Source organism: Vombatus ursinus, unplaced genomic scaffold (genome assembly GCF_900497805.2).
Source record: "Vombatus ursinus unplaced genomic scaffold, bare-nosed wombat genome assembly UNPS02014798.1, whole genome shotgun sequence".
Lineage (NCBI taxonomy): Eukaryota > Metazoa > Chordata > Mammalia > Diprotodontia > Vombatidae > Vombatus > Vombatus ursinus.
In genome coordinates, this window is record NW_020954576.1 from 74,449,177 (window position 1) to 74,461,168 (window position 11,992).

The window sequence follows — 11,992 nt, forward strand, 5'->3', positions numbered from 1 at the left end:
ACTTCTCTTGATTTTCGTGTAGAATTGTTTATCTATGTATAACCTTTGTGCACATTTGCCTATGCAAAAAGAGAATGCTGATTGGTGGAGAGAATGGTGACTTGGATGCTGTAAGTACAGCACTCTGGGCTTGGCTTGAAACCTGGGCTACATTTTTGGGTTTTATCTCCTTACTAGACTTTAAGTTCCATGAGGGAAGTATCCTTACTTTATCTAAGTTTAGTGTCTCTCTCAGATACTAATACAGAGCGTTGTATGCAGAAAGTGCTTAATAAATATTTGTTGAATTGAACTATTCTCTCCCCTGACCCTCTTCCTGCCCTTTACTTCATTCTCTCCTAAGTCTACCACCCACAGGTTTCCTCCAGTGATCTGGCACGTTGGGGATTTGGCAAAGCTGATAGGTAGCATTCATTCCAACCTAGACTTGCTCTCATCTTGGCTTTGCTGCGATTTCACATGAGATTCAAGTTTCTTTAATTGCTTTCATTTTTAAAAGGCTTGGGTTGTTGTTTTCTTGTTTGCTTTTGTTCCTTAAAAATATACATTTTGAAGAGCTTGCTTGGTTTATTTTGTATTTTTTTTTCTACTTGTTCTTCTTTCCATCTCCTTCATTTCCTCCTTGTCTTCTTTCTCTTCCTTCTTTTCTCTTTAATAGGCTGGGGAGAGGGCAAGAAGGCTTTCATTTCCTCAATCCAGGCTTAGGTTACTGATACCCCCTGTCATTATTCTACATTCCACAAATGCCAACACTGGGTAATGTGGGAAGGCCTGAAAGAATTTTGGAACCATTTTACCACCCTTGTTCATCATGGGTGGTAAATCATTCTCAACACACTAGAGTATGACTTCAAAAAAACTCTGCTGTTTTCCCAAGTGTCTTAGTTTCCGAACTTGCAGAAATAAGAGAAATTACAAGCAGCTCCATGCATCCGAATCTAGATTCTGATTGCTCATGAAGAGAGGTTATTACTTGAAATGGTGAATGGGGGTTAGTCTTCTCAAAATGCACTACAGTAACCTCTGTTCATTCCTTTCATTCTTTTGAAGATTTCCGTGGTGTGATCTGCATACCAAAACAATTCATACCAGGAGGCAGAGGCTGAATGAAGGCTCCGTAGGCATGCCACACCTGCCCTGTGCTAAGCCCCTGCTCAGTAGCAGGAGCTTCTCAAAAATGACATAGCTTCTATCCTGGCCAACTATTTTAGACCTTCTTTGAAACAAGGTATACTGATGAATTATACTCCTCTCCCCTGTCCCTTTCCAAATTCCTAGTATTCTTTCCAGCTGTATGAGACACAAGTTTAACTGTACATGTTTCAGGAGAATCTGAAAATTGAGGCTGTAGACATATACTGCAGCAGTACTTGCTGCTGCTGCTGCTGCTGCTGCTGCTACTGCTACTACTACTACTGACAACTCACATATTGTTGAGTTTTCCTAAAGAGCTGATCAGTCTCATTAGCTCTCTTTCTGTTCTAAACAGACCAGTTAACACATTTCTTGACTTACCTTAATAATTTCATCTTCCATTAGGTAAAGTAAAGAAGCATCGTGGCTCAGGCCTGTAGCTCCTGCTGGTGTGGAGGTTGAAGCAAGTGAATTGTCTACATTAAGTCTCTCTTTCTGTGCTATGACTTGGGAAATCCACCTAGCCCTATGTTCAGGTAAGTTCTGCTAGACTTACCCCTCCCTACCTAGGAGAGGTATTAATCCATTGTAATGTGCTTTACAGGAATAACTGTGTGTCATATATTTATTATGATTATTAATAAATATTCTGTTTTCATTATTTAGAAGTATTTTTTTTTTTTGGCAAGGCAATCGGGGTTAAGTGACTTGCCCAGAGTCACACAGCTAGTAAGTGTCACATGTTTGAACTCATATCCTTCTGATTCCAGGAATGGTTCTTTATTCACTGAGCCACCTAGCTGCCCCTAGAAGTAATTTTTGATAAATGAATAAAACATTTTTTAAGTTCTTTCCTTGTGCAAAGAAGCACTATACTAAGGGCTAGTGATAGAAACAGAAAAGTAAGATAGTTCCTGTTCTCTTAATAATAATAATAATAATGATCTTCCACTAGAATGTGAGATCTTTGAGAGAAGACAACATATATGTTTGTTTGTTTGTTTGTTTTTTTCGGAGGCAATCGGAGTTAAGCGACTTGCCCAGGGCCACACAAGTAGTAAGAGTCATGTGTCTGAGACCAGATTTGAACTCAGGTCCTTCTGACTCTAAGGCTGGAGCTCTGTCCACTGCACTATTTAGTTGCCCCGAGAAGACAATACATGTGGAAGGTTTCAGTTGCAAGTGGGATGGAAAGGTCCCATGGACCTAAGAATGTAGCATTAAAGTAGATGGTAATGCCTCTTTTTTGATGTCATTTCCATTGATGAAATCAAAACAGTTTCTGATATTGAGCCATTCAGCGCTGGGCTATAAGCACAGCTATTCCGAAAGCTCTTAGGTTCAGGGCCCAGGGGTGTCTCTATAAGAGTCTGAGGGGAGATGATACTCAAAGTGGTGGTGGTTTGAGCTGCCTGATTTACACTGCCTCTAGTCTCTCCCTCAGGAGCTAGGCTGGCTCGCCTGCCCTGTGAGTGGTAGTTGATTGGGAGCTAGTGAGTATGGTTGGCCCCTGGTCCATAGGTGTTACCTTCTTAGATGGTGGCTGAGAGGGATAAGTGGGAAGCAGGACTCATGGTCTGGGGAGTACTGCACCCCCACCCCCAGGGCTTCTGCAGTTATCCACCTATTGGTGGGAGTTGACCAGAAGTTCTTGCTGGTGGTGATGAGAAAAGTGAGTACTTTTTCACAATGATTCCTCCCCTCCATAAGAGGAGGGGGCTGGCCTAGAGGCAGGTTTAGTGGCCTTGGGGACACTGCTATTCTCAAGACTCTTGGGTTTAGGGTCCTGGCCTAGCTCCATTAGAGTTTTTATTTTTTAGTGAGGCAATCGGGGTTAAGTGACTTGCCCAAGGTCACACAGCTAGTACGTGTCAAGTGTTTGGTCTGAGACCGTATTAGAACTCAGGTCCTCCTGACTTCAGGGTCAGTGCTCTATCCACTGCACCACCTAGCTGCCCCTCCATTAGAGTTTAAAAAGAAATAGTGGTCAAAATGATGGTGGTGGTTTTTAAAAGAGAAAATAGGGGTCAGGTTTTGATAGACTGACATTCTTGTTACTGTGTTCATAGTTCACCTGGTATTCCATATGCTTGGTACTTCAATTTGTATTAGATAAATACGTGTGTTAATGAGCTAAGAATTCCCTTATAGCTTAAATGCTGATAGTCCTCTAAATTTCTCTTTTTTCTTGAGTAAAATTATGTGTAAAATTAAGATTTGCAGGTACCCAATAACCAAAACCTAAAAAGATTCTAGGAGTTCAGCATTTAAATGGATTTGGGGGTTCATCAGACTTATTAAGTGGGAGAAAATTATGCACCCCTTCTAAGTAGACTACTTAATACCAGTTGCACATAGCCATGCTCCATTCTCCCTGGCCTGCAGGAATTTGAAATGCCATCTTGAAATGCTGTGAACCAAAGGGAACAAGGACTGCCAGTACCTTCCCTTCCTATTGCCTGCAGGCATTTGAGCAGTTGACTTGAAATATCCACGGAAGGTAGGGGAATTGGTCAGACCCACAGCTAGCTGGCTTTTCTAATGACTGCAGGTTTTGCACCAGGGGAAGATGTGGATAAAATACCACGATGGTCATCATTATTCCTTAAGAACTGTTTGTTTCCTTTGCTAAATATCTTGCTGATCTTATTCTCAAAGAGTGCTTAATTGGAGTGTAGGTTAAAATCATAATAATTTTGATGTTGTTAGAGTGGAGAGTTATCCTTTAGTAGGGCTAGATTAGTGATTTAAAACCTTTCTAGTGCTCAGAACTTTTTATTATGTCATAAGGCCTCTCCATCTTATTGTTGCTAAAAAAAAAAAGAGTCACTAATATTAAAGCCAAACTTGGCACTGCTTTTGGTGAGAAATAAATAAAGGCAGCATGCTCTTTGGGGAAAGGGCAATGGGCAGAAAGTCAAACAATTTGAGTTCTGGTTCTGGCTACTAACTCACTCAATATATCATCTTGGGGATCATCTCACCCTAGTCTAGAGTCTCTCTTTCCTCATCCCTAAAATGAGAGAGTTGGAGTAGATCTCTAAGAGCTCTTCTATTTCTTTCTTTCTTTCTTTCTTTCTTTCTTTTTTAGGAAATTGGGGTTAAGTGACTTGCCCAGGGTCACACGGCTAGTAAGTGTCAAGTGTTTGGTCTGAGGCTAGATTTGAACTCAGGTCCTCCTGACTTGAGCTCTTCTATTTCTTGCACCATATGATTCCATAGTTCTATTATGGTTGTCTTAAGTAAATAATGAATTCATTTTAGAATAAAATTAACATATACTTACTGTGCTAGATTGTGAACGATACAAGATAAAATAGTGCCTGCTTTGAAGGAATTTAGTTTGGTCGGGGAACAAGGTACAAAGATATGAAAACTTAAATATGTGAGTATATATTGAGATATATGAGAATATATGAGTACTTGTCAATTTCCCTCCCTCCCAAATCCCTATACTGTAAACTCTAAAACACAAAGTGATCAAAGTGAACAATTCCAATAACAAATTCAGTAGGCAAACAAAAGAAAGATCTTCAGTGTTATAGGAAAGGAAATTCGCATTACACAAAACTATTTTGTACCCACCAGAAATTGCAAAAGGGAATGGAATGTTTTCCAAATCACAAAGAAGCTCAGGAAGCAATCCAAAATGACATACTCCAAAAACCTGAGCCTAATCATCAATGAAAATATAGGCAATCAATAAAAGGGAAATATTCAAAGCATTCTCACCCCCCCCAAACTAAAACCAGATGTGAACAGATTATTAGCTTTGCAAACACCTCAGACAACAGAAACATAAGACCATTAAACAAAGACAGAAACCAAGGAAGGCACAAGTAACAAATAAAACCAGATAAAGGGGGAAAACCCTTAGAAAGTGAGACATTGATGTGTTAAAAACAACAATAACATAGGGACCAGTAAGAAATTTCTTCCTAAAAGTACATGAGAATACAATGGTGAAAGTGGAACTTAAATAAATGAAGAGATGATGGAGAAACAGGCCTGAAACACCAAGGAGTAAGCCCTTCCTACAGGTGAATCAATGTTTTTGTAGGACTAAACTGCAGAATGGGAGAACATGTGCAAGGACAAAGGGCAGGAAAAAAGATAGGGTGGAGTGACCATAATCAAATCAATGACAAACAAAGGGAAAATTACTCCTGTAGTTTCTGAGGAAAAAAAAATGGCCTATAGTAGAATGGATGAGGTAGCAAAGAGAGGGATTGAGATAGGAGAAAAGAAAGGGGAAATCTGGATTCAGTGGGACAAGAAATAAAACTTCAAAACTAGGAAAAAAGATAACCAACATGGGGTGGGAGTGGGGAGGGAGGCTTAATTTGAGTGGAAGAGAGTGTGTGGGGATAGGGTTGCCTTAAAGTATATTAAGCAAAAATTACTGAAGAGACAAATTTCTGTCTTTAGTAGAGGAAGAGGAACAATAAGAACAAAAACAAAAATCTCAATTTGGGAAAAAAAATCAAGACAAATGGAGGAAAAATAAATCCAACTTGTAACTTTAAATGTGAATGGGTTAAACAATCCAACAAAATTAAAAAGAGTGACAGATTTGATAGGAAAACAAAACTCCACAATATGTTGCTTATGGGAAAAACACATAAAAAGCAGACACATACAAAACTAAAATGAGGGGCTGGAACAAAACTTACTATGCTTCAGGTAAATTTTTTAAAAAAGCAGGAGTTGCAGTTATGCTATCAAAGTAAAAATAAAAATTGACAACACCAAAAGATACAAACAAGGAAACTTCATCATATTGAAAGGAACCATAGGAACAAACCAATGTTGATATTGAATTTATATGCTCCAAATGCTTTCATATCAAAATTCATAAAGGAAAAATTAACTGAATTATAATAAAACATAACATAATAGTGGCAAGAGATTTCAACGTGTCTCTCTCTCTGTTTTGTGCAAATTTAAGAGAACAATAAACAAAAGGGAAAATATAGACTTGAACAAATTTCTGGAGAAACTAGAGCTAAAAGATTGATGGCATCTCCTAAACTGGGCTACTAAAAATATCCATATTTCTAATCACATAGAACTTTTGCAAAAAATGACCATGGTCTAGGACAGTGCTTCTTAAACTGTGGGTCATGACCCCATGTAGTCATGAAAAATTTGGCAACAGTAAGGTTTCTGAACATGCAATGACCAAAAATTAATTCAAAGTCAATGATGAATTTTTATATGATAACAACATAATGAATCCAAGGTGTTTCTGGCAGTGCTTGCCCATATTGCATTGTGCAACTTCTCTGCAGCCTTGGTTCTGAACACAAGGCATGATCACTTTGCACTGTGCATGCCCTCAGACCAGACAACACCAATGAACACTGCTGAATCTTGAAAAGGGGTTATAAGTGGAAAAAATTTAAGAAGCCCTGGTCTAGTAAACAGACATATTTTAAATAAATATAAAAAGGCAGAAATAGTAAACACATACATTATTTATAGGCCATAGCTCAATTAAAAAATAGTAATCAATTTCAGAAAGTGAAAACAAAAGACACAGATATAAATGAAGATTTAACAATGAAATCTTTAATACTGAGTGAATCAAAGATCAAATTATATAAAAACTTAATTATGTGAAAAACGATAATGAAAACATCAAACTTTTTGGAGGCATCTAAAGCTTAAGAAAGATTATATTTACAAAAACATACATTAACAAAGTAGGAAAAGAGATGATTAATAAATTGAATATCCATTTAAAAATTATAAAGTCAACCAATAAACCTAACCAAGTAAGCAAAAAGAGAGGAGCTATTAAAAAATCAGAACAGAAAAAGATAAACTGGAAAAGAGCATAGAAGTGATATATAATACTAAGCTGGTTCCTTGAAAAGCCTAACAAAATTGATAAACCTTTAATCAACCTGATTAAAAAGAAGACAGAAAACCAAATCAGTAAAATAGAAAATGAAGAAGGTGAAATCACAACAGAAGGAATAAAAAGAATATACTAACAAAATTGAGAACACAAATGAAATAGTGGAATACTTCTAAACATAAAAAAAATACCCAAATGAACAGAAAACAAAATAAGAATTTTAATCCGATATCAGAAAAGGAAATAGAATTAGCTATAAAGAGAACTATTTAAACAAAAAAGCTCCTGGTTTTTACAGGATTTACAGGAGAATTCTATCAGATTTTTAAAGAATGATTAGTACCAATATTACATAAATTATTCTCAAAAACTGGGAAATAAATTAGTATATCAGGCATTTTTTTAAGGAGACATAGTCCTCATACTTAAACATGGGAAAAACACAGCACAGAATATCATTAATGAATATTGATTTAAAAATCTAAATAAAATCTGTCAAAGAGACTCCAACAATTCAAGAAATCAAACATATGACCGAACTGGATGTATACCAAATATGGTTCAGCATTAGGATAACAATCAACATACTCACATTTTAAAAAATCCCAAACAAATCATCTTAATAGATGCAAAAAAAAAAAGCTTTTGACAAAATACCACACTCCTTTATGCTTTAAAAAAAAACCCTATAAAATATAGGAATTGAGAGACTTCTTTAGTATCATAAAATCATCAATCTAAAACTAAAAGCAAGCATCATATGCAATGTTAATACACAAGATGTTTTCCTGATAAAACAAAAGTAAAGAAAGCATGCCTACTCCACTATTATTGGATATAGCTTTGGAAATTCTAGAAATAATTAAAAAAATAAAGTTGTAAAGATAAGAAAAGAGGAGATAACACTAATCCTATTTTCTAAAGACATGATAGTTCACACAGAAAATTCTAGGGAATCAGAAAAATATTAATAGAGGTGATTAATAACTACAGTAAAGTTGAGGCTACAAAAAGCCCATAAAAATCAAGCATTTTTAGATAATAATCAGAAAATTCAAAGATGCAATAATAGAAAAGGAAATTCCATTCAAAATGTTCCTTAAATAAGGAACAACTTAAACAGCTGGAAGAATATGTAGTGCTCATGACTGGGTCATGCCAATGTAAAAAAAAATGACAAAACTACCAAAGTTAATTTATGATTTTAAACAATCAAGCTGTCAAACTTGATAAACTAATATCAAAATTCGTTTGGAAAAATAAAAGATCTAGAATATTAAGGGAAATAATGAAAAAAGATAGGATGTAGTGGGAATAGCATTTCCAGACCTTAAACTATATTATAAAGCAGCAGATATCAAAATCATTTGGTATTGGTTAAAAAATAGAGAAGTAGATCAGTGAAACAGATTAGACAAGGGAGAATCAGAAACAATTAAACACACCAACCTAGTGTTTGAGAAAACTGGAAACCAACACAATTTATTTAAGAAAGAATTTCCAGTGTAAAGTGGATGGTTTTGATTACATTAAATTTAAAAGATTTTGTACGAATAAAACCAATTTAGCCAAGATTAGAAGGAAAGCAGAAATTTGGGGAAATTTTTATTGATATTGATATTGATTGATATTGATAAAAAATTTTATCTCAGATAAAGGTCTCACATTTTAAGTATATAGAGAACTTTGTCAAATTTATAAGAATAAAAATTATTCCCCAATTGATAAGTGATCAAAGGAAATGAACAAGCAGTTTTTCTATGAAGAAAACAAAACTATATGTAGTCATATAAAAAAAGGCTCTAAATCATTATTGATTAGAGAAATGCAAATTAAAACAACTTTGAGATATCATCTCACACCTGTCAAATTTGCTAAAATGATAGGAAGAGAAAATAACAAATGTAAGAGGAGCAATATGCTAATGTGGAAAGGAGAAATTAAAGAGTAGAATTTGCTATTTTTAGTAATTGGGGTATAGAAGAAGAGTATACAAGCATGGAGGAAGGGATGACGAGAATAGTTATCAGTTGAACCTCATTGTTAGCTGAAATAAAACAGAAGGATTTCCCTGATGTTTCACTTCATTACCCTGCAAATTGACAAAAATGACAAAAAGTGGCAAGTCAACATTAGAGGGGTCGTGGAAAGATTATACATTGTTGGTGGATTACATTGTTAGAGGAACTGTGAAATGGTAAAACCGTTTTGGAAAACAATTTGGAATTATGCAATTGAAGGGACTAAACTATCCATACCCTTTGAATCAGAGATCCCTTATTGGGTTTATACTCTAAGGAAGCCATCAGTAAGAATACAGTAGCACTTTTTTGTGATAGCTAAGATTGGAAATAAAACTGATGTCCATCATTTGGAGAATGGCTAAACAAATTCTGGTACATGAATGTAACAAATACTATTGTGCTACAAGAAATGATGTATATGATTATTATAGAAAAGCATGGATAGATCTATATGAACCAGTGAAAAATATAGTAAGCAGAGCCAAGAAAGCAATATACATAGTAACTAGAATAAAATAAATGGAAAGAAAAATTACATGCCAAAAATCAAAAGCAAATGTAATGAAATTACAAATATCAAACAGGGCTTGAACGATGAGATATGAGAAGACACTCCAACCTACTCCTTTGTGGAGGTGGGAGGTCCATAGGTGTTACACATTGTGCGTAATCCTGGACTTTTTTAATATCTCAATTGTAACTTTTTTTTTTCTCTAAAAAATATTATTTGTTATATGGGATAACTCTGTGGAAGGGAAAGGGGAAAAGGTACTTGGGATACTATGATAATGTAAAAAACAAAATATCAATAAAATTTTATTTAAAAATAACTGCCAGAATAACTGGAAGTAGTCAAGATAAAATTAGGCTTAGACTAACATACTACATGATATGCCATAATAAATTCAAATTGGAAAAGTGACTTTAACAGGAAAGATCATACTAAAAAAAATCAGAAGAGAAGCAGATGATATATCTTTCATAGCTATGGGTACGAGATGTATTTTTAACTAAAGATGGATAGAGGCAATTATGAAGGACTAGATAATATTGATTACTGGAAACTGAAAAGCTCATGCACAAACAAAATAATTGTATATAGGTTAAGAAGGGAAGTAGCCAAATGGGAAAAAAAAATTTGTATCCAATTTTTCAGATAAGGGTTTGGCATCTAGGATAGACAGGCACTCCCCACCCCAACACACACATTAAAGAACCTTTGGAGCATGCCCAGATCACTCTGAAGGGGCTTACTTGGCTATGCCCAGATCTCCTAACACGGTGATATCCTGTTCTTGGGATGGCTTCCTCTCCCAGTCTACGTTTTCCTACCACATGGATAGGAGTAGCCTCCTTACCAGAAAAGACTGTATTTTAAAAACTGGCCAGACTTGGACAGTCACTTTTTTTCCTACACACTCTTTCTACCTGCATCCAGATGGTGAAGATCACAGTTCACCTTCAGCACAGGTGCCATGAATTGAACTGATAAGGGGAGAAGGACTTCTTTCCTCTGCTCTCTTTTTTACTGTGGCTTCAAGAAATGGGACTGGAGGTGTTTGTTTCTGTTCTGTGCTGTTTTTCTTTCTCAGTTTCAAGTTGCAGAGGTGATCCTTACCAGAGTGGGAATTGGAGCCATGGAGACCTTGGAGCCAGAATTTCAGATGAGATATTACAGCCTGCCAGCCTGGCAGGGAAGCCCTGAGAAGCCAGGGTACCTGGGACTCTAGTCCAAGGAAGGTTTTGGACTTGGAAACTGGGAATGTGCTCTATAGGAATTGAATTTAGCTACAAACCTAATCCCCTACCCCTCCCTAGAGACTCAGGTGGTGAAAGTACAGAGGAGAATTAAGCTCCATGTGTTGAGGAGTAAATTTTATGTTTGAGATAATACGTTTGGAAATGAATATTCCTTTGTGAAAACGAATCTGTTAGTGGTTAAATGGAACTGAGATGCTGGGGACTCCTACAATTTGGAGAACACCATCAATGGGGGCTGGACCCAATGGCAGAAAATTTAGATGTCTCCCAATCTGCCTTGATGGTATCAGAATACTCTGGGGGAAGAATGAAATTTAATTCATCTGGCCTCCCAGGAAATGAGGTCGAAGGGGGGTGAATGTTACACATTGAGACCTTGTCTGGGATAAAATTGGGCCCTTTGCTTTGCAGAGAGTTGATTTTTTTTTTTGAGATACCCTACACTGGTGTTCTCCCAATTATAGGGGGCCATCCCTGGCTTTTGTCAATGAGGCTACTGCCATCCTCATGTAGGATGGGAGGGGACCCCTTCCAAGAGAAGGGTTACTCCATGTTATGTGATCTGAGAATACTCCAAAAACCCCTTATACATATATAACCAAAAGCTATTTATTCCATAATAGGTTAGTGATCAAAGGATATGAAGAAACGGTTGCCTGAAAGATTGCTCTGGATCATGAATAATAAAATAAATTCAAATAAAAACAACCTTGAGGTTTCACTTCAGAACCAGCAAACTGTCAAAGATGACAAAAGATAGGAATAGTCAATTCTGGATGGAGTTGCATGAAAATAGGCATATTACTGCCTTGTTGATGGAATGTGAATCAGTATAAATAATTTGGAATTATGAAAATAAAATGACCAAAATGTACATACCCTTTGACTGAGAGATTCCACTAACAGGCTTATACCCTATGGAGGTCATTGATGAGAAGAAATAAACACAAAAACATTTATAGAGGCACTTTTTGTAGTAGCAAAGAATTAAAAACAAAGTAGATGCCAGCTATATAGAGGAATTGCTAAACAAATTGTAGTACATGAGTGTAATGGAATATTGCTGTACTAGAAGAAATGATGACTCTAGAGAGGCATGGAAAGACATATGCTAACTGATACAGTTAAGTAAATCAAGACAAGAAAACAATATACACAATGACTATAACTATACATGGAAAAGAACAACCACAGTATCATCAAAATGAAT

General features: G+C 36.1%; 1 long non-coding RNA gene across 2 annotated transcripts; it reads left to right on the plus strand.

The window, feature by feature from the left end:
• Positions 1-45: 45 nt before the first annotated feature.
• On the plus strand, positions 46-11,780 carry LOC114050238. 2 transcript variants are annotated; one of them, XR_003569956.1, is made up of 3 exons: positions 46-110; positions 1,540-1,670; positions 10,614-11,780. It is a non-coding gene; the product is annotated as an uncharacterized LOC114050238 (long non-coding RNA). The 2 variants fall into 2 exon arrangements; XR_003569955.1 differs by lacking the exon at positions 46-110 and adding an exon at positions 1,073-1,228.
• Positions 11,781-11,992: the final 212 nt, after the last annotated feature.